At 46.0% G+C, this 21753-nt stretch overlaps 1 long non-coding RNA gene across 1 annotated transcript; it reads left to right on the forward strand.

Annotated features, from left to right (window-relative positions):
- Positions 1-225: 225 nt before the first annotated feature.
- LOC141744094 (uncharacterized) lies at positions 226-2099 on the forward strand. Its single transcript, XR_012587334.1, has 3 exons — positions 226-1634; positions 1786-1828; positions 1923-2099. It is a non-coding gene; the product is annotated as an uncharacterized LOC141744094 (long non-coding RNA).
- Positions 2100-21753: the final 19654 nt, after the last annotated feature.

The raw sequence follows: 21753 nt of genomic DNA on the forward strand, positions 1-21753 counted from the left end.
GCCGGGCCGGGACAGCCTCCGCGCCTTGCTAGCAGCATTTCCCGGCAAAATCGGTTCCGCGCCCCTCTCGTCCAGTGCCCTCAAGCGAGCATCTCCCGGCCACAGCCGAAACGAAGCGGCGGCGCCGTCCGGGCGCTGCCGGGCACCGTGTGTGGCCCCTCGCACACCCCCGCCACCACCACCCCCCCCGAGGCGGGAGCTTACCGGGGCCGAGCCCACCGTAGGCGGAATTGGGCAGAGCTTTGCCTGGCAAGGCTCGCCTATAAGGAGGGCGAAGGAAGGGAGCGAGGAGGGGGCACCCCCCGCCGTACGTCGAGGGCGGCGAGCGGGGACCCGCTGCGGGGCGGCGTGCTCCGCAATGAAAGGCTCTTTAACTTCCACCATTCATTTCCCCTTCCTGGCTACTCCTGTGAACAGGGAGCGTGTTGTGTCAGCGCACGTTTTCCTTCTCCAAACTTAAATTCATAAGCGCTCCCGTCTGGCTTTGTAGCCCGACAATGCAGCGATTGTGATTTATGTGGGTTTCGGGGGGGAGGACGACGGGTGTCCTAATTGTCCGGCACCGACTTTCGAAGTGGGGTGATGTCTGGGGCACGGCGCGGCTGCCGGCGGCGGGGAGCCGCGGGGACCGGCGGAGGGATGCGGGGCCCCTCCGCGCCCCGCGACGGGGCGGCCGCCGGGGAGTATCTAAGGACCCCGCGGGCGGGCCGCCGCCTCCCAGCCACCTTGCTGGGGGGGTGTGTGTGTCCCATTAAAAAGGAGGAAAAAACCCTAAATCAATAAATGGAAGCAAGCCAGCTCTGCACGCGGAGGTGCCGTTGATCTGCAGCGACGTCGTGAAAAAAAAAAAACCAAACCCAAACAACCAAAAACAGCAAAACCCCCCCACACACTTCTCCCCGGTGCGACGGCTTTTATATACGCGGTACCCGTTTCCAGCGGGGAAAGCCTCTTTAACTTCCACCATTCATTCGTTCCCGTGGAACGCGGCGGGCGGGCGGGCGGGCGGGCAGGCAGCCGGGGCGGCCGTCGGGAGTCCCGCGGCCGCGGAAGCCAGGGCGCCCGAGCTGCCCCCTTCGCCTCGTCCCCGTGCCCACGGGCGCTGCCACATGCGTTTGGAGACAGCAGATGTTTTAACAGCCTCCGTTTAGAGATTACCGAGTGCCATATGTTAAATACCACCCTCCCTCCGGAAAAAAAAAAAAAAAAAAAGAAAAAAAAAGAAAAAATAAATACGTTGCGCGCTCTCTCCCCTTCTTTTGTTGAGCTGCTTCGCCCGTTAAAAGCATAAATGATTAAATCAAACGCCGTCGGTGTTATGGTTTGGCTCCGGGGGCGTCGGTGCGCCCAGCCCTAAGCGGGCGCTGCCCCGGCGCAGCGCTACGCCCTGCGCGGAGCCGCCGCCTCGCTCCGCGGCCGCGGGGGAACCGCGCTCCCCGGGCTGCCGCGCCGCTTGCTCCCTCCCTCCCTCTCCCCCCCTCCAGCATCCCGGCGGGAGGGGGCCGTCCTGCTGCCGGCCCCACCGCAGCCGCCGGGGGGGCAATGCCGCCGTCACCGCTTATGCCTTGGGAGCCCCGCTTCTTCGGGTCACCAAGTCTGGTGTCACGGCTCCTCACCATTCATCCGACACGCAGGTATCATGAAATCGGTAACGTGTAATGGCATTTCATTGGTGTTAGTCCGAGAGCACTGCGAGACGCGGTGGCTCCTGGCTTTTTCTTAAAATTAGAGCCTTAATTCGTCATCGCTCCCGTTTGCTTCATTTATTTCCTTTGCAAATCCCAGAGAACCAGCCTGAAGATGCTTCGGGGGACAGTGTGGGATCAAGGTTTGCATCCGAATGACAGATCAATAGACATGTGTGTGCGCCCGGCGGCCGCAGGTTTTTTGTTTGTTTAAATGAAATAAGTATTCCCTTGCAGTGCTTGAAACCTGAAGACTGGAGTGTGAAACATGAGAATCTGAAAGTGAAACCGACTGGAAGCCAAAAAAGAAACAGATGAACTGGTTTCCACAGTCCAAGCTGAGGAAAGAAGCCCCGAAAGCAAGCAAACACCGTGAATAATAAAATGTGTAATAGATTTGAAATAAAATTCTTCCAGCTTCAGTCACTGGAAGCAGTCTATCTTGGTGAGGGTTTCTTTGTTTTTTGTTTGTTTGTTTGGTCTTTTTAATATCTGATTTTTAGCTATTCAAAGGTAAATTCCGTAATTCCATGCTGTGCATTCAACAGGAGCAACATGATAAAAATTATCTTTTCTTTCCTCTGGTTTCTGATTAAAGACTGAAAAAGGATTTGGATACCACAGGAGCTGCCGTGCATTGGCCATGTATTTTCAAGGAGTTATTTTTAATTGTACCAACAATTTTCAACTCTAAATACCTGTGTAGTGGCAGTTTTATCATTAACAGCCACCTTAAACAACGTAATTACTGAGCAGGTGAAATATATCCTGTAATAAAACTAACTTGTCTTTAGAGGGTGTTTTTATGCAGGCACAACAGTTCCAGCATTAACTAATGAATTCTGTGTGATTGCTTAACAAATTTTTAATTATTTACTCCTTTCTGTTTTATGCAAAGTTTCTTCATTATTCCTTCTCATTCCTTAGCTTTAACTTCTTCATGGCAGTAATGAGAAACTGTTTGTGCAGTGCCCAGTTCAAGGAGTGCGCAACTCCACTCACAGATTTCTTTATTAGGCGAGACGGGAAGGGACCCAAAAAAGAGCTACAAGAGTGATCATGTACCTGGACTCAGGTTTTAGGCTGGAAGACTTCATAAATTCACCACAATTAGCCCAAAGACACTCCCAGGTTTGACATGAACATAAGCTAGAGAAATCTAGAGAAATTCAGGGAGATTTAGGATGGTGGAGGTGGTAGCAGTACTTCTAGGCTAACAACAAAGTGAACTTTTCAACTGCAAGTTTAATCACTTGATATTTCATTTAGGGCTATGTCTTTAAGCTTAGGTGGGACTAAAGCCTAAAAAAGTATATTCTATTACAAATCACAGTTGCAGAGTTGAAGGAGGAGTTGCTGTGTGGGGTTCCGTGACCAGTGTTACACCAAAAAAAATCAGATACATAATCCCCGTGATGCGTTCTGGCCTTAAAATTATTGGATCTGTGAATCTGTATAAGAACCTATAACCTGTGGTTGCACAGGCATGTGCAGAATTAGGGTGAGATCACACAGTTTTTCCTGCAGCAAAGGAGCTGAAACCAATGAGAAATTTCTGCTGGAGCTGAAAGTCTAGGATTGGGATTTTTCTCACTATATGGGAGACAGGGAAATTTTTGCGTGGCTTAACTCTCCGGGTGCCACAGCCTTATCTCGCAGGGGTGCCACGTACTTTGCAGTCAGTGCTGCCGACTCCATCCTCTCCTTGGTGAGCCGGGCGATAAGGCTGCTGCTCGTTTACAGGGAGCAGGAACACACAACAGGTGCCTCCCACACGCCAGGAAGTTGACTGAAAGGGAGAGCTCTTGACATTTTTTAGAGGATCGGGCCCCTGGTATGCAGAACAGTACATAAGCGCCGTCATTCTTTTTTTTTTTTTTTTTGCTAAGCAGTGTGGGGAAAAAAGTTGGCTTTTGGAGCAGATATTTGAAAGAAGAAGAACAGTTCTGACAAATTACAGGTATGAACTATTGATACCTCTTTCACCATTAATAGCATGATGGGATCCGAAGGTGACAGAATCCTTTTTTTTTTTTTCCCCTCTGCTTATGAATCAGCTTGCTTTTCTGCTTAAATTGACTTTGCTGCTAAACTCTTGCATTCCGCTGTGTGATTTCCCTGCTCTCTGGGCTGGTTTTATCAGTCCTTAGTTCAAAGATAGCTTCAACATTAAATGCGCAATCTTGTTTCTTTCCAGACCGTTAGGAGAGTTTAATAAAAGACACTCCATCCTCAAAACCTTCAGCTGATCTCCAATTTTTGAAGCATCTTTCTGTCACACACCTTCCTTCAAAAGTAACGTTCTGACTTTTCTCTGTGTTCTCTCAGTCTTTATCCGATACATGTGTTTTTGCTCTTACCAAAACAAATGTGGAGCTTCCATTCCATTTTCTTTTCTTTCTGTCTACGGTGAGATGAAGATTTTATGTTTAATATACACGTGTGGCATGCCTGGGTCTATATAACAGGGAAGGGGAGAGGAAAACCTTCAGAGCAAATTGCTCCTTTTATGAGGAGTTGGGAAGGGATACTGGTTGCCTTGGTTGTCTTAACATTGCTGTGAGCTGCTAAATAATCACGATATTTATTCCCAGAGGCAGCTGTATTTGAAAAGTAAGTGTAACCATTCTGTTAATCTTCTGTAAGAGAATTACCATCACGCAGGTTCCCATGCTGAATTGTTTGCTGAAACATTTGAGGCATATATTGTCTGGCAAATAGCAAGATATTTTATATGGAGCTACATCGGTATGAGATTTTGTTTTGGAAGCCGTGTGAATGACTGTGTTAAGCCACAACTTGTTATGGGATAAGTTGAACTTTTCATTTTGTACAGATTTACGGAACACAGCTGAGTTGTGAAAATAGGTGGATTTTAAAAGGGAAGAAAAGCTACCTTTTCCTTCAGCACTTGGCTGATTTCCTCTGTAAAAGCATCAAAAACTATCCATAAAGAAATATTGGTTGCACAAGTACTCTGGCTTAAATAACCATGGGTACAGTATTTTGGATGTCCCCTTTGCATTCCAGGAACTATGTAATACTCTCTAGATCTGTTCAGTTTGGTCTTCTTAACGTGGTCAAACGAACAAATGGACTGAAGAAAGTTTTATTGCTTGACAAGCAGACAAGCACATAAAAACCCAAACAAGAGTAAACCAAAATAAAACAGTGTAAATAAATGCCCTCTGCTGAAGTAAACAATTCTACTTGTTAATTTCCTCTTCCAAAACTGCTGAATTAAAAGCTATTCCCACAGATAAATAGTTCAGATAGATAGTTTACTACTCTGCTCTGTGTCAATTACACCTACACCTGGGAAAATTAATTACTTTTAAAACATTGGTAGCCTGAAATATTACATTGCATATAATATTAATGACCACCTGAATGCAGTACTGTCATCTGCTTCTCTTTTCTCTCCTTCTCTTTTGGGAATGCAGTATGTTGTTCCTGTGACGGAGTGTCTCCGCACCACTGTGCTACAAATGAAGAAGTATGCATTTTAAAGTTAGCCATGGGATGAAAGCACATCAAAAGTCGGTGCCCCTTTTCACAGTGGCAATTACAGCCAGACGCCTCAGGTCTGGTGCCACAGGGCTTTTGGAGAAGCAGTTTTCTGGAGAAGTAAGAAGCCGTGGGTGGTGTGAAACCCCTCTCACCCCTGAGCTCCTCAGCATCCCCTGGTACCCCAGGTCCTCCCGCTCAGCGCTACTGCGCTTGTTGAGGCTTTGCTGGGCATTTGTGTGAGTAACGGCAAACGAAGACCTCAGGGACTGGCCCTCTGCCTTTGCTCGATGGGGTGACGAACAGCTTTGTTTCGAGCTCTAGCCGCAGGCATTTCAGATCTAGGCTCCCAGCATTTACGTGCAGGTAGTTTTTCGGTGACTGGGGTGTCTTGCTAGGCAGGGTGAAAGTCACGTCTGCTTTGTCTGAGTTACATTCAAGGTCTAAAGAGGTTCCTGTTTGGTCTGGGCAAAATTCCTGATGCGGGTAAGAAGGTCGCTTGGACAGGGACCGAGACGGGAAGGCAGCTGAAATGATAGCTGCCCTCCTGTTGAAGTGGAAAGAAATTCTCACAGGTCTCTGCGAAATCCACTGCTGCTGCCCCTGGAGACCTCCCAAAGTTCCTTCACCACCCACCAGGGGCAAAACACTTCAGCAGCAGCTGGGTGATGGTGGGCTATTTCTCAAGGGCTACCTTGCCCCAGAGCTATCGGAAGAAATGTCCTTCTCTCCTCTCTGCAGCTCTGCTACCTTGCTTCTACAGCATTTTGTTTTGCTCTTGACTAGGAAACCCTTTTGCTTGACTGCCGTTTTCCCTGATTCTGAAGTTGGTGTTCACAGGCATATCCAACTCCCTATGCATGACTCGGTGCTTCCTAAAGGGTGGTGCTGCCCTTCAGGTGTCTTACTGGACATAAATATACACACGTTTGAGAGAAACATTGCTCACAGGAGTTAGATTGGAAGTCTAGTCCAATCCACTGCTCACCTTGCAAGTCAGATTTGGTTGCTCAGGGCCTTGCCCAGCCAAAATATCCAAGGATGGAGATCCTACAGCCTCTCTGGGTAACCTGTCCCAGTGCTGCACCACTCTCAGGGAAGAAGAACCTTTCCCTTGTGCCTGGTCAGAGTTTGCCTGGCTGCAACATTTGTCCATCACCTCGAGGGTCCCTGAGTATTTGAAAAACAGCAAGAAGCAGTGATAGGTGCTTGCTGTCCACTGACATAACTCCATATGCATAGCTCAGGATGTAGTGTGCAGGATCTGTAGATGTGGGTTTTATTGGTAAAGGGAACTAAACTGCCTTATTAACTAAGAAGATCGCTAGCACATGTTCCACACTGCTCTCCTTCATTGAAACCTCCACATCTCCCTCACTCTCCCATCCCGTGGCTCCATTCTTGGTTGTGAGCTTTGCTCTCTCCTCATCCCTGACATTGCAAATCTGTACCCACAGCAAAACTCTGTTGCACCGCTGTTTCATTTCACTGTATGCTGAAACTCTCACCTGGGCTTTCGCCTCTTCTTGACATGGTGATATCTGCTTTGAACCGGGAGTTCCTGGGGCAATGTTGCTGGCTGCTCATCTTCCCTAGGTACTGTCCACTGGCAGAGTCAGGGCGCTGGCCTGGGGGACCTTTTGCCTGAGTGGTTGTTCTGATGCCCAGACATGAACTGTTTCTTTCTTGGGTTTTAAATTTTTATTTATAAGGCTCATGGGTAGCAATCACCATCCTCAGCACAGATGCTTCACAAGGACCGGCGGGTTAGGAAAAAACTGTCATTTCTATTTTACAAATGGGAAGCTGAGGCTCTGTGGTGTAAAGCAACATCCTACAGGAGCTTCACAGCACATCTTGGAGTAGTATTGCCTTTCCGATGTTAGAGCAGTACCTGAACAGAAACATCTCTCTCATCAGAGTGGATGGGGTAGGTAGTATCTTTAAAGAATCTATGCACAGTATAGAGTCACAGTTTCATCTTATAGATGGTTCCCACCCTTATGTTCTAGGACAGTTTTGTCCTTATCTCACAAACATTGCACTAGGAAAGAAGGGAGTGGATCTGGTTTCTCTGTCTATCAATGGATGGATCATTAGAGACTGTTGGCACCTGAATGGGCTCGTTAGGTTCAGATAACAAAGAATTGCTCCATCCTGGAGAATGTCTGGCTTCCTCTGGAGCAGGCTGGGATTGGGGGAAATACATTCCCTTAGAAGCAGGGCTAAGAAGCCATATGGAAAGAAAGTTTGCAAAGGAAAAAAAGAAAGAGAGAAACATACTTCTGCAAAAGTAGGGTTCTTTAAAATGAGATAGTACCTGAGAATGGGAGCTGCAGAGGAAAGGCTTCAATTCCACGTGGAGAGACCTCATGCAGGAATGAAAGAAGGTCCTCCTGAGAGGACCTGGAAAGGGGCTGACAAAGGATGGTGAAGAACCAGATGCAGGGAGTGCAGGTGGGCTCTTCTGTTGCATTATTTAATTCTATATCTTTTCTTGCACATCTCAAGTAGAGAGTGATTGTTTTTACGAATGTTACGCAGTTGATCTGCTATGTATTTTAATAGTTGTTTATCCCTGAGGTGGTAAATTATAAAGTAGAGGGCCTGCAAGGGTGGTATGCATGCAGAAATATAGGCTGAAACTCCTGGAGAGCTAGGAAAACCAGTGTTAATCTCTGGTTCTGGCCGTGGGATCTTGGGGAGAAGTACTTGAGGGAGGATCTATACCCTGAGAACATGCTTAAAAATCTACTGTGCCTGGAATCTGTTTGATTTAAGAAAGCATAAAAAGCACATGAGTCCAACATGCTATGATTCAAACATAGCCGTATTGTGAATAATCAGAATGTTATGATCAGAGTTTTGAAAGGATTTATCAGATTTGGGGGACTGGGGATTTTTTTTCTCGTTTTGTCCTTTTTCCTGTGAAAGTCAGGGACAGATTGAAATCTGCTGACTCCAGCACTTAAAAGATGGTTCAAAGGACCCAGCTCCTGGCTTGGAGCTTCCAAACCCTGCTGGGAATCAGAACATATGTCCAGAAGAGCATCAGATACCTAGAGAAAGTTAGGAGGAGAAGTAATTTTGCTTATCTTCTGAACTGAATCACAATTATCATGTTTGCTGACAACTTTCTGATGCTTACTGTAACTGTAGCTTTTTTTTTTTTCTCACACTACAGAAACAGCATATTCTTGTCATGCAGCTGTTGCTTACTGTGCCTTCCTTCTGCTTTGGGTGGATTTTCCCATGTTCATATCCGTAGCTTTTGAGTCCTTCTGTCACTGAACAGCTGCGGGCTGATACTAGATAGAGCTGAATTTTTTCCGTGTTCACACAAAAGCAGACTTGTGAACAAAAGATTTTTAAGAAAGCTCATAAATGAACAAGGTCTTTTGGACGATGCAATGTTGCTAACATTGTGGACAATAAAAATCCTTGTACTTGTACTCACTTAAAGCGAAGGAAGACATAACTCAGTCTGTTTTATCTGTGAGCCTCCAAGCTTTTCCCTACAGGCTTGAGAGAGGATGTTCTATAATGGACTCATCTTTCATGTGACAGAAAGGGAAATGCTATCTCACAGCCTAATGCTTACATTTCTATCTGCCATTTAACTTGAACGTTGCCTTCTAAGGGGAGCCCCTGTGGTCAGAGCTGAAGAGAGGATCAGGGCTTCCCGGGTAGTTCCAGCTTTGACACGTGCAAATCACATAGCTTCCTTCTGTCTACAAGGAAAGCAGATATAGTTATCTTGACGTATGTCCATCTCGGGCATGCTCTGAGGTTTGATTCAGTAAATGTTGCCAGCTGTTTGGCAGGCAGAGGGCGGTGGGCCCAGCCAGGCACACTGACTGCCATTGTCTCCTGAGCGAGATGGAAACGGGAACATACGTGGGGAAGTATCACGTACACTTGTCCCGTTCTTGCATCTCTCTCATGTTTCCTTACAGCTTTGGGTTTTGCCTGTGGACCCTGGGGATATCAGCTTTATTTGATTGTTTTTTCTGCTTCCTTAACTTTTTTTCCATTCTTGAAGTAGTTCTTCCACATGTATGAAAAAAACTCAGCAGCGACTGAGTCGTTTTGCTGGCACCTTCCACTGTCCACTCTTGCACAAGTGGGCACAAGGACGGGGACAGATTCTGGTGCCATGGGTGGGGACACCACGAGGAGTTCTCTGGCTATCTCACCCTGAGCAAAGTGTAGAGGCTTTTTTGAGGAGGAAAGGAGAAGGCCAGGGTGTACAATGATGGGTTTGGCACTGAACTGGCCACCCTTTGCCCCCTCTGCCAAGGGGCTTTGCCAACATGGACATTTGTGTGTGCTGGGGAGAGCAGTGTGGGCTCAGGACGGGGGGAGGGATATGCAGACAGATGGACAAGGGAGGGTAGAAGGGTTATGCCCAGCTCCGCTCAGCCTCCCTGAGACAGCCCTGTGTCACAGCTGCTTGGGACACTGCCAGTGGTGGGCTCTGGTGTGAGCGTGGTGGGAGGCAGGGGGAAGCACCAAACCCAGGCCTGATACTGGAACAGAAAAAGAAAGCAATACAAGAAACCTGGGCATAGCTGGAGACCAGATACAGGGCTAAGCGGGTCCGTGGTCTGAACTGGCTCAGTTGTGTCCTATTGTTTTCCTGCTTTGCTGCTTCTCTCTCTTGTTTTACGTGCAGTGTTGGAAGGTTCCTGAGCAAAAAATTGTGCCATGAATTTGTGTTTGTGCAGAGTCAGTCACCTGGGGACACATGTCCATGTGCCAGCGACAAGGCCTAGATTCAGCTCCACCTTCTCTTAAGGGCAGCCTGGTCATTTTAGACCCGTGGTCCACTTCCCCAACAACAGGAGAGCTGCAAGGAGAAATATGTGAAGGATTCCATGGCATGCACCTGTTATAGAAAGTGCTCACAGCAGATGGAAGGGAAGAGTGAAAATATTACATTATTTAAAAGCTTAAGGCAGTGAAGCCAACCTTGGGCAGATGTCAGCCTGCCAAGGCACATTGCTGTGTTGGTGTAGGTCTATGTGCATTACAGCCTTGTGGAGGAGAGTCAGACTTGGGAGACATTTCTCTTGCGGTCAATTGAAAAAAAATGCAATACTCTGGCTGAATTAGCTCTCACATAGACTGACACAAAGCTAGAGTGCCAGCTTCTGGTCTGGAAAAGTTATTCCCCTTTTTCATCCTATTGGTGAGATTAGGACATGTAACTGAAAGGAATGAGGAAAAGAAGAGTAAAGGAGTAGGTGGAGTATGGGACACACAGCTCATCCACTGTTGGCACTTCCCAACAAAGATGTACTTTCTCCTCTACTGGTCTTTACATAGGGAAGGTGCTCCTTATAAAACATAGCAGAGCATCTTCACCGTCCCACAGGCCTTTCCACGCTGCTCTTCTCTTCCACAATCCTTACAGAAACTTGGCAGCGGCAATGCATCTGGTGTCCTGTGATTGCTGCTCAGCATGCTGAATGGTACCATCTAATTTCTTCCCTGGGCTCCCTGCCCTTCAGTTCAGACCCACCTGCTGCCTCTCATTGTACTGCTGCATGTGCGGCCGGTACCATAATGGGGGCGTGGTTGTGGTTGCCGCTTGGGACAGTGTTCCGCAGCCAGCGTAAATGAAGTGGCATCCTAAGAGCAGGGTCTCATACTGGGGACATGTTGCTGCTAGACACCAAGAGCCTAGGAAGAGGTTCCTCTGAATCCTTTCATTCTCTACTCTCACTAACAATGGCTTAATATGGTGGTGAACGCATGAACATGGCAATGCGAGTGAGGGGAGAGAACTGTGCGGGACCTTGGGTGCAGAAGGTGCAGAGACAGAGAAGAAAAGTCAGAGGAGCAAGAGGAAGTTTTTTCGGGGGAAGAGGGAGAGAGTTAAAAGTGTCAGTTGTGTGAAAAGCGGAGACCTGCAGCGAAAAGCGCGGCTTAAACTCCACATAGGGTGCTGTGCCAGCAGGAGCTAAGCTATAACAGTGGGCACTGATAGAGAATGACAGCTGCAGTTTAAGTCAAGGAAGGATTCAGGGCCATCTTCCATCACATTTTGACAGGCTGCAGCCTGGTACTGGCCTGGAGATACTGCATCATCTCAGTTGGCATGAGGGGGGAATTAAGAAATCTGGCAGTAATCTGAGCAAACCAAGGAGCTGAGGTGAAGGAACATAGTATCAGCGACAATCCAAATGTTATAAAATACTTTTAGCTAAAGACTTAAAGAAAACAAAATGTGTTGGGGGGATTGCTTACACAGTGATATATTACACACTTAATATTTTGCACCAAGGAATTATAGAAGCTATAAAACCTTATTAATGTGGACAGTGCTTCGTAAACAAGAGGAATAAAAATTTTGCTCTAAAAAGTAGCATGGGATTGGAAGGGATCACCTTCATCACTAAGGCAAGTCCTCTGCAAATCACAGGCCACTGAACAAAGGTGCTGAGCTCAAAGAATTTCATCAGCCATTTATTCCCCATGACCCCACCACAGGTCAGAAGGTTTTTCACCACTCCATAAGAAAATCCTGCAGAAAAACCCCAAAGCAAAGCCATAGGAAGACTGTATGATGGAAGAGTGGGATGGATCGAGGACTTTGCTGGGACGGTCAGCTCCTGCACTAGCGGGGAATTTTGCTTCCTTGTTGATCCTAAAAATTGGTTCTTCATCGAACATCTTCCAAAGGGTCTGTCAGTTAGCAGACCGCTTATGTTCAGAGGATACCAGCATGCCCACTAGCTAGGAATGCTGGAGGTTTCAGTGCTCTGAGGAGCCCTGCATGGTGACCCTCATTTTTCTTTAACCTGTGGTTGACCAGGCGAAGGAAAAAGCCCATGGTTTTCATGGAAGCATGGTATTCATCAACTGATGCAAATGAAGAGTGATTCAATCTTCTTTCCAACTCCCATGGAGGTGACATTAACGCCTATGGATTCCAACCGCAGGCATAATTCTTTCTTAGTTATAATCTCCTTTTTGTAAATTTCTAAAACTTCATCTTTGCTGGGGAAAAGGAAAGAAGATTGGAAGGGCAGGTGGAATTTAACCTCACTAAGTGGTATTGCACCAGAAAAGGTTCAAGCCTTGAAGTCTCTGTGAGCCTAAGCACTTTCTGTTGGTAGGCACCATCCTGCTCAGTTTTAACTGCTTCTGAGTTGCTTAATCGTATGACATTTTTGATAAAGCTTTTTCCTCGTGTGCCGCAGTATTAACTTCCCAGTTACGGATCACAGCCTTAAGTGGGGCATGGATGAGGTTGTGAGCCTGACAGTAGCTGCTTAGGGGGGATGGAAGAGACCTCTCTTCGAGGAGGGCAGGAGGTAGGGAGGCACTGCTGGACTGGCGGCGGCTTTGATGAGGGAGCTCTCCGCTCCCACCTGTTGGTGATTATGAGCTCAGTGATAGAGCTTCATTTGCATAAGCTTCCTACCCAGAAGTCCTCTGGTGACAGTTTGAGTCACTATCAAGTCAAAACCACCTGGGTGTGGAGGAAAAAGATCTTCTAAGAGGTTGTCAGAGGCTTTCCTGCGTGTTTTCTCTTCTGAATGATGGAGGTTTCTTTCAGCGGTGGCGCGGTCCAAGCTGGAGTTTGGGGCAGAGCTATGGTGGGGACTTTGGGACAGCAGGTGATGAGACGAAGCCTTCTGATAAGGAGGTAAAATAGTAATGTAGCAAGTTGTTGGATGGCATCCCAGTGTGATAGTTGCTACGTTGCCAGCATAAACCTTAACATACCATGAGCAAGGATCGCCTAAAACGCACAAGCTTAAAACAAGTGGTACATTTCATCCCTTTTAAGTTTCAACATTGAAGCCTTACTTTCGAGCTTTTTATTTTTCCTGTGAAGGTGAAAGTTCCATAATCTTTGGCTCCTGAACATGGGGCCATAAGAAAAAGCCATGAGACCTAATAAAACTCTCTAGATACTGTGTGTGGAAGAAGATCTGTGCTGGTTTCTGGTTGGTTTTGTTGTTTGGATTTGTTTGTTTGTTTTTTGTTTGTTTTGTTTTGTGGGTTTTTTTTCCCCACAAAGAGTTGACCCAGCAGAAATGTTCTGAAAAAAGTGACAGAATCTGTAGAGTTTTCAGGGCCAAGCAGAGCTGAAAGTGAAGTTTCTGATGAGGTGGGAAGGGAAAGGTTTGCCAGTCCTGGAGTCTGGAGAGCACTAGGAACAGTGTGCGCTGGGTAGTACATGAATTGCTGGTGAGAATAAAAAATTAGAATTTCTTGTACAATGCATGCAGACAATCAATAATATCATTTCAGTATTTGTTATGACAAAGATAAATAGGTACTAAGTAAATGCAAAAGGAGAAGGACAGATCAGACAGTTTTCATTAGAAAAAGCTGATCCTGTAAAATGTTGAGTTCTTTTGTAAACTGGTTTCAATTTCTCTGAAATTGTGTAAAGGAAAACTCATGAAAGGACCCAGTCTAACTTCTGTTGTTATTGTTGTTTGTTTGGGTGTTTTGGTTGTTGGTTTGGGTTTTTTTTATATAAATTAGTGTCATTTTTTACTTTGAAGCAACTCATTCAATGAGACTTTATATTGAGTTTGTGTGATCTTGCTGTCAAAAAAAAAAACCTGTGCACAAACCAAAACCCTCTGGACTGTTCTGAAGCAATTTTTGTGATTGCAGCAGAGAAGTGTGGAATTTTCAGTCTTCTTTCTGCTTGAGGCTGAGCTGAATTTGGACTTCCAAAATCCTTTTGTGCGAGCAGAATCCACAGCTGCTGGGTACGGCTTCTTAAGAGACAGCCCTTCCGAGCCCACGAAGCCCATAGCCTAAATGCATATTGAGCAGACGAAAGATGCGTCGTGGGAGAAAAGTGGCGAAGGGCTCAATCTGCAAGGTGCTGAGCAGTCTGGTCTCAATTCAGCGAAGCTTTGAGCGGGCTTAGTTTCATTCTCAGTGACTCAGTAACTATTTACATGCCTGAAGTTAAGCGCCTGCTTAGGGATTTTCCTGGGTTGCAGCCTGAACAGGGGGCACCCCTGGGATCAGGTCTGTTTCTAACTCACTACTTCCAGGCTGTTATCCCCCTCGGCATCACTGCCATAGTCCAGATCCCCACCCGATTCTTCTCCCACCCCTTCATTTTCTAGGCTCCAGCAGAAACTCCTTAATACCTCTGCCTTCTTTTTTTTTTTTTTTTTTTTTTTTTTTTAATTCCGTGCTTGTGTTTACATTTCTTCCCAATTTATTCTCACCTGCAACTTTCATTCATGCACAGATCATTCATTCATCCATGATCACATGATGAATGCAGTTTAATAACACCGGTACTAACATTGATCATTTTAACACCTTGGGAAAGAAAAACCAAACAACGTCCTTCCAATTTGATTCACTGCTGTTTATGATTACCCTTTGTTTCTGGTCTTCTAGCCAGTTTGCAGCCCACATGTTAATACTTTTTTTCCAAGCCGATTTGGACTAATTTCTCTGCTGACGGTTTCATGGGACATGGGATCAAATATTTTACTAAAATCCAAACACATTGTATCTCTTCTATTCCTTTCACCCACTAATTGTGTAAACGGTCCAAAAATTAATCAAATTTATCTGTCAAAAACCAGACTCCTCAAGCTCTTGCTGCCTATTTCTCACGATTCTCTTACCCTGGAGATGTCTAATAATGTACCACCCCGCCCCCTTTCCCCTCCTAGTTGTTTCCATACTGTATTTTGGATAGAAGCTGGACTTACGGGATGAGGGACTCTCACAGCCACCCTGCTGGCTTACACTGGGATGTAAGTCCTGGGAAGGAGGGGCGCTGCTGGGAAGGGTGTGCTAGTGGATGTGCCACCACACGAAACGCTTCCCTGCCAAACAACCAGTGATAGGGAGTGCTTTCGCACAGTGTCATCCTCAGTTGATGTTCCAAAGGGCGCTTTCCAAAGAGGAGGCATCAACTCTTAAGCACTCAAAAGGAAAGCAAACAAAATCGTTCATCACTTTGGACATTTGCGTCTCTCACTCATGGTCTGCAGTGACCCAGCCATCAGTGTTGGGTAGGCTAACAGTATGTTATTTAAAATTTTACACCTAAAAATACCTTGAAAAAGCCCTTGTTGTCTCATCTAAGAGTGGAAGCAGTTACGTTGGAGTGACCAGGCTCTGAATTACCCTTCACTTAAAAGGGCTTCTTAGGAAAAGAGCCATTGCAATGGGAGGGAGGACATTCTCGTGAGCCAATAATGGAGAAATAAGTGTTTCAATCAAAAGAGTCCACTGTAACAGTAAAATGTACAGTGCTGCAAGTGATGAAGAAAAGACTGTATGAAAGGAGAGAACGAACTTTAACAAGTATCTGCCACAACAAAATACAATCCAAGGCAGTAAAATGAGAGTTTGAAAATAATATATATATTTTTAAAGCTAAATTTTTTATGCTTTGCAAATCCTGATCAGGGGTGTGATGTAAAACCATCTGGTAGAGAAAACAATGGAAAACAAAACCAGATCGTCATACATCTGGCATTTCGTACTATGAGCTTTCTCCATGTGTGTTGGTGCTCCAACAGAGCTACTTGCACTGCATACTTGATAGGAATGCAGCGACTACAAAACATTTTTTTTTTTTTAATTCCAAGGAAACTATTAAATCTTGTTGAGATTATCAAAACGATCTGAATCTGCTAACAGGTTTCCTAACAGTACTTCTTTTTCAGGTGAGTCTGATGTTGAAATGGCTCAATATGCTTTGACTGGCAGAGGCTCCACATTAGGCTGTGGTGCTTTGCTTCCTGGGAAGGGGAGTTGCAGTCCCGTGGCTGGGCTCCCTGATCAGTCTGCGTCCCCCAATGATGTAATGCTGTCTCCCCTTTAAGCAAGCAACCCCAGGTTGCAGGAGGACATGGATAGGGTGGCCTGTAGCGATGAAGAAGGCTGTGAGCTCCTTCACTGCTCCTTGCCAGGAGGCAGCACCCCGGCACCACTGCAAAGCGCTGCTTAATATTGAGCTATCTCAAAATGAAACATGTAGGATGAGTTCAACAGATTAAATCAAAATATATCAGTCAAGGGATGCTGAAATTGTTTTGGTAGAGAGTGACAAAATTATCGAGTTTTGCAATTCCCGTATAATATTTTTAGTATTTCATTTGATGAATCCCTCCTGAGGCAGGAGGAAAATAAATGTTGTGATATTTTCCTGGTGTTGGAAATTCCTAGTTGTCCTCAACTCAAGTTCTGAACGATTTGATTTTCCAGCACGCAGATGTTTGCACCCTTGCATACCTGCTCTCTCCTAATGACAAACCTTAGTTCCTTTTTCTTTCCCAAGTCATGTGCTTGCAAAGACATCTCAAAACCTTGGAAAAAAGTTGAAATATTTATTCTAAGTGTAGGGAGGGTTGTTTAACACTTTAAACTGTGGGTTAAATCTCAAAGTCATTACTTAGTTTTATTTAGGTTTTTATCAGATAAGGTTACGTTTGATTAAATCGGTGCCCATGTAAATACAACACTATGGCCCCCCAGCCAGAAGACCTGGCCTCTGGGAAATGAATTACAGCCCAACGCAGCGCTTTTGTCCTGCCTTTCTGTGGGTGGACAATCGTGCTGGTTGAGATTTCACTGGTAAATGGCAGCAAAACATGATTTTGTCCTACCTGGGAACGTGGCCGGTTGCTTTGTATTTTTTGTTTACCGGCTCCTTCTAAAAAAACATCTGGGCCGATACACTGTTTGGCTACTCAGTAAACTCTGATACAAAACGCGTACCTTGTAGCGTAAGTTTGCCCTTCATCGAGGGTTGCACCAATGGATCTTCAGTCAAATAATAGGTACGTGACCTCTTCTGTGAAAAGTCATTGTAGCAGGGCTATAAATAGAGCTACACTTCTCCATCTCGTTTTGGAGACACGTATTTTATAATTTTAAAAACTCATGGATGCTCACAGGTTTCTGGAGAAAATAAATTTATAAAATTTTTATTAGGCTTCCTCTACATTTTTTCTGGCTCTTAGTAAATTGAGGTGTCCATGCAGCACAATCACATCAGATACAGACCTAATGTACCTAAAACTTTTCCCCCATGACCTAACTCCACCTGGCTTAATCCATTTCAAACACCCTTTCGGAGAGTCTTGGGTTTGCTTGTCTTCCCAAGGCTGCCTGGTTGTTTCTCCAAACGTGAATGCGAACAGGCTGGGCTTAGGCTTTGTGCTTGCTCTCTGCCCACGGAGGAGCTTTGCGTGCTGAAGAAGACCCAAAGCTGTGGTGCCAGTAACAGTTTCTTCTTCCTCTCCAGTTTGGTGCGTTAGCAAAGCAGAGCTGCCAAGGATAAACCACTGGATTTTCAACATGACTTTTCCCGTTTCTTTGCCAGCAGTAAGGTGGCATGATATTTTAATTTTTTGGGTTTTTTGTTGTTTTGTTTTGGGTTTTGTTTGTTTGTTTTTCTTTTTTTTTGTCGTCGTTGTTTTTTGTTATTGTTGTTTGGGTTTTTTTTTTGTTTTGTTTTTTTTTTTTTTTTCTTCTAATTGATCAGCCAGAGCTTGCAGTAATTTCAAAGGAAGACAACCATTTATCAGAATGGTGCTTGCCCTTGTGTCCTACCTGCAGACACCTAGGGTGCTGGTGGACTAATTCCAAGGAGGTAGTATAGCCTAACGTATGCTAGGCATTGATCTGTGTCTGTGGATGGGGTCCACTACCCCTCTGGGAAATCCACATCTGGAAAACAAGCAGAAATCACTATCCCTAGTATGAAAAGACTAAACTAGTGTACCTGAGGGTGCGGTATGCTTTGAGTTGATCAAACAGCTGCTGCCACTTAAAAGGGGAGTCGTGCCCCCACCTTGCATCACCCTCCTCCCCTCTCTTGTGCCAGTGGTGGAATTTCCTGGGTCAGGCAGGGAGCGGGGGCCGGACCCAGCAGGAAGCTGTTCAGTTGTCACAGCTGCACTAGTTTGCCGCCAGTTTGGGTCATACGTCCCCCCCATCCCCCAAATTAGTTCAGCGGGAGGTCAGCTGAGCTCCAGGGCTTGTGGCACACAGGTCTGGAGGAGGGCAGGAGGACCACCTCAGCTCTCTGACAACTGGTCATTGAATCAGCTAGGGCATAACACAAAAAATGTGATCCCTACAAAATGACGCTTAGATGGCTTCTCTGAATCTTGCAGGAGCAAATCCCTTATTGATAGAAAATGTCTTTGCATGAAATTGCAGCTCAGTTAAAAGGAGAGCAACCTCTTTGAGTTTCAGAAATAGCATGTAATCATGTAATAAAGCCCCCCCCTACATAGCAAAAGGAGCAAATTATGTTGCCGATTCAGTTTTCAGTGTTTTGATAGGCTTCCCCATACATAAATGCAGGTGTCTGTGTGGAATAACCATTTGAGTTTAAAAGTGTAGTCTTCACTATAGAAGAATTCATCTATTGATCTTCCATTGAGAAAAGATGTTATGAGTAAAAACCAAAGTTTGCAAGAGGATTGCCTTGGTCCAGCTTGTACTTTCCTCTGAAAAACTACAACCATAAACCTTCTCCTCTCCTCTCCTCTCCTCTCCTCTCCTCTCCTCTCCTCTCCCTGAACCTGCGTTTGCCCTCTGGAGAATCGTGAATTTATATTCTTAACTTTCACATTGACATAAATCTAGGACATCTTCACTATAATGAGACTGGAATATCAAGACTATATATTGCTGACCTGTGAAACAAGGTAAAATTTGACCCTTGTTGCACATTTGGGGATTTGACATAGATTCTGGTCTCATTCACAATCATAAACTGCTTTTGTTAATAAAGTGACATATGAATTGCTGCAGCATAGCCAAGCGGGGAGTTGTTTGCTGTGCTAATAAATCATGTCCCACAAATACAATATAGTTACTTTTTAAAAAAACCAAAATACTCAATGATATTTTGTACTGATGCAGAAATCAATTCATTCTCAGCCTAAAGACTTATGCAAAAAAGAAATTAAAAAACTGCTTCACAGTGTTTGTAGGGTGTCCAGGACAACATGGCTCCAGACTTGTTTGAGGCACTCATGTTGCAGACAATAATAATCAAACGAAAGAAGAGTATATTTCTTTTTTATCATCTTGCCTAGTGCTTCCATACTTAACAATACATTGCTCACAGAAACATGTCTTGTATACTTAAAGTCCTGGCTGTGCGATACGATTCTTGTGTCACTTTAGACAAATTCTTCACTTTCTCTGGGTACGATTCTTATTTATGCCCTTCCTCACTTCAGCAAACTGCCCTTAAAGTAGAGGCAGCTTTTATTTATGGTGATGCTATCAGCGATGCGCAGTGGCCTTGGCCCAAATGGGAATCAGTTTCCCACATACGAAATGGATTCACCAGTATTTTCTTCCGCCTGCTTTTGTCTGCTGCGTCCGTTTAGATGAGGAAGTGTTGGAGAATGGGCGGTCTGGAACAGCGCGTGTGTTGTGTCTAATGCTATGAGACTTATGCCTTTGGCCGAGGTCTCTAAGCACCACTGTAATGCAAATAATAACACTGCCGTAATAGCACAACAGCGGGGGAGAAAAGTGCAGATTTTCCAATCTGGACGTTGCTGAGGCGCAGAAGCAGATCCCGGTGTGGCTGAGGGCTTCCCCTGCCTCCGAGCATGGGGCGGTCCTGATGGCTTTCCTGAGGCAGGGTGATGCAGCAATCTTTTTTTAAAAGAATAAAAAGCCTCTGCACGTGAGCTGTGAAATTATAGCCTTCGATAACCCCTGTCTGGTCTCAGTCAAGCAGTTTACATATAACGGCCCCCGATCTTTTGGTGAGAAGGGCAGGGTGGGCAGCTTGTCCCCCGGCTCCCCGGCCAGAGGGAGATGTCCACCGTCCCGTCCACGCAGCTGGTGGGCCGACATCAGCCGAGCTGCTGGGCGGGCAGGGGAGGTGGCAGGGCAGAGGAGGCCTCCCGCCGCCGCGGCTCCGGCTTCTGCCGGCTGGGCCCCTGCCAGGCCCTGTGCTCACAGGAGCTCCAAAGTGGCAGCAGCGCGGGCTTCATTGCCGTGCGCAGGGCAAACGGCCCTGTCCTCTGCGGAAAATCCCCAAACGTTCGGCCGAGGGGTGCCTGTAGTGGAAAGGAGAGGCAGGGCAGATGGCTGCCTGCCCATCCCAGGGTATTTGGGTTAGTGCAGGTAATGCAAAAGCCGGGGAGAAGGGAGGGCAGAGCAGGCCCCCGACTTCTGCGTCTGTTGTTTACAGCCACATGCGTGTTCACTGCATTCCTCTTTCAGAGCTTAAGACTGGATTAATTTTCTATCACACTGCGGCTCTTGAAGGCAACAAACTGCTACCAAAATAGCATTAAAAATAAATCCAAGCCTGCCCAGTGTTTTATGTCTGGGAAAATGCCTCTGGGGCCAGGTTGAATGCCACTGAAACTGCATCGCAGCTGAGAGGAGAGACGTGGCCCACTGCTCTTTCCAGGTGCTGAGGGATAACGCGCACGTGCTGCCACCGTTTGTGTGGTGGGTAAACTGGGGGGGTTCCCATGGCTCTTTGTGTGCAGTAGGTGTCATTCAAAACTCAACATTTGCCATCCTACCCTCGGCTGTAGCACTTGGATGGTTCCAGCTCCCAGGCGCAGCGTGGTCAAGCAGTGACCTGCTGTGGCAGTTTGTCATTGACTTAGAATCATAGAATCACAGAATGGTTTGGGTTGGAAGGGACCTTAAAGGTCATCTAGTTCCAACCCCCCTGCCATGGGCAGGGACACCTCCCACTAGACCAGGCTGCTCAAAGCCCCATCCAGCCTGGCCTTGAACACTTCCAGGGACGGGGCATCCACAACTTCCCTGGGCAACCTTGAGCAAAAAGAAAATTCATCTGGGGGGTCATGGTAGCTGCAGGTCTCTGTGCGACTGTAGCGGTCACCTAGACCTGTAAAGCAAGAAGAAGAAATAAGCTTGCCTGTCATGGTGATCGGTCTTGACATCACCTCAACAGGTTTATCTAGAGGCTAAGGTCATTAACCAGGTTGTGGACAACCATTTTTCTATTCTTAGTCAGGTATAGACCTTGGGACTTTGGGTCATGCCTCAGTTGTCTGTAAAGGGGTGTGTGATAATGCTAAAATCTCTCATGGATGCGTGCAGAGAGGTAGTGATGATTAGAGCTACTGATCATGAAATACATTACACCAGCCTCTCAGTGGCAGGCTGAGATGTCAAATTTGAATGGAAAACATTTTGCATGAAAGTCTTAACCCAAGCGCCCTCTACTTCTACCACCTTTTAATAGTGGGGACGGGGGAAGTGAAAGAACGGTAAGTGTGCAAAGATCTTATAGGGCAGGGTAGGCCAGCCAGTGTCTGTTCTTTAATTTTTTTCTTTAAAACATGACTTTTGCTATTGTCAGGTTGCCTACAAGATCAGCAATCCCAAACCAGAGGAGCTGTTCAGTTTTTTATAGACTGACTCAAGAAAGCTGATAAAAGGCACTGTTGCACTAACTATAGGTCAGATTCAGAAAATTTGATAAAACCTAGAAGTAAGAGCTAATATGTGCAGAGCACATTTCTCTCTGTATAGCAGACCTGAAGAGGCTCTGAACTGCTGCAAATTCTGATGATCCTGA

Source organism: Larus michahellis, chromosome 1, assembly GCF_964199755.1.
Source record: "Larus michahellis chromosome 1, bLarMic1.1, whole genome shotgun sequence".
In the NCBI taxonomy this organism is placed as follows: Eukaryota; Metazoa; Chordata; class Aves; order Charadriiformes; family Laridae; genus Larus; species Larus michahellis.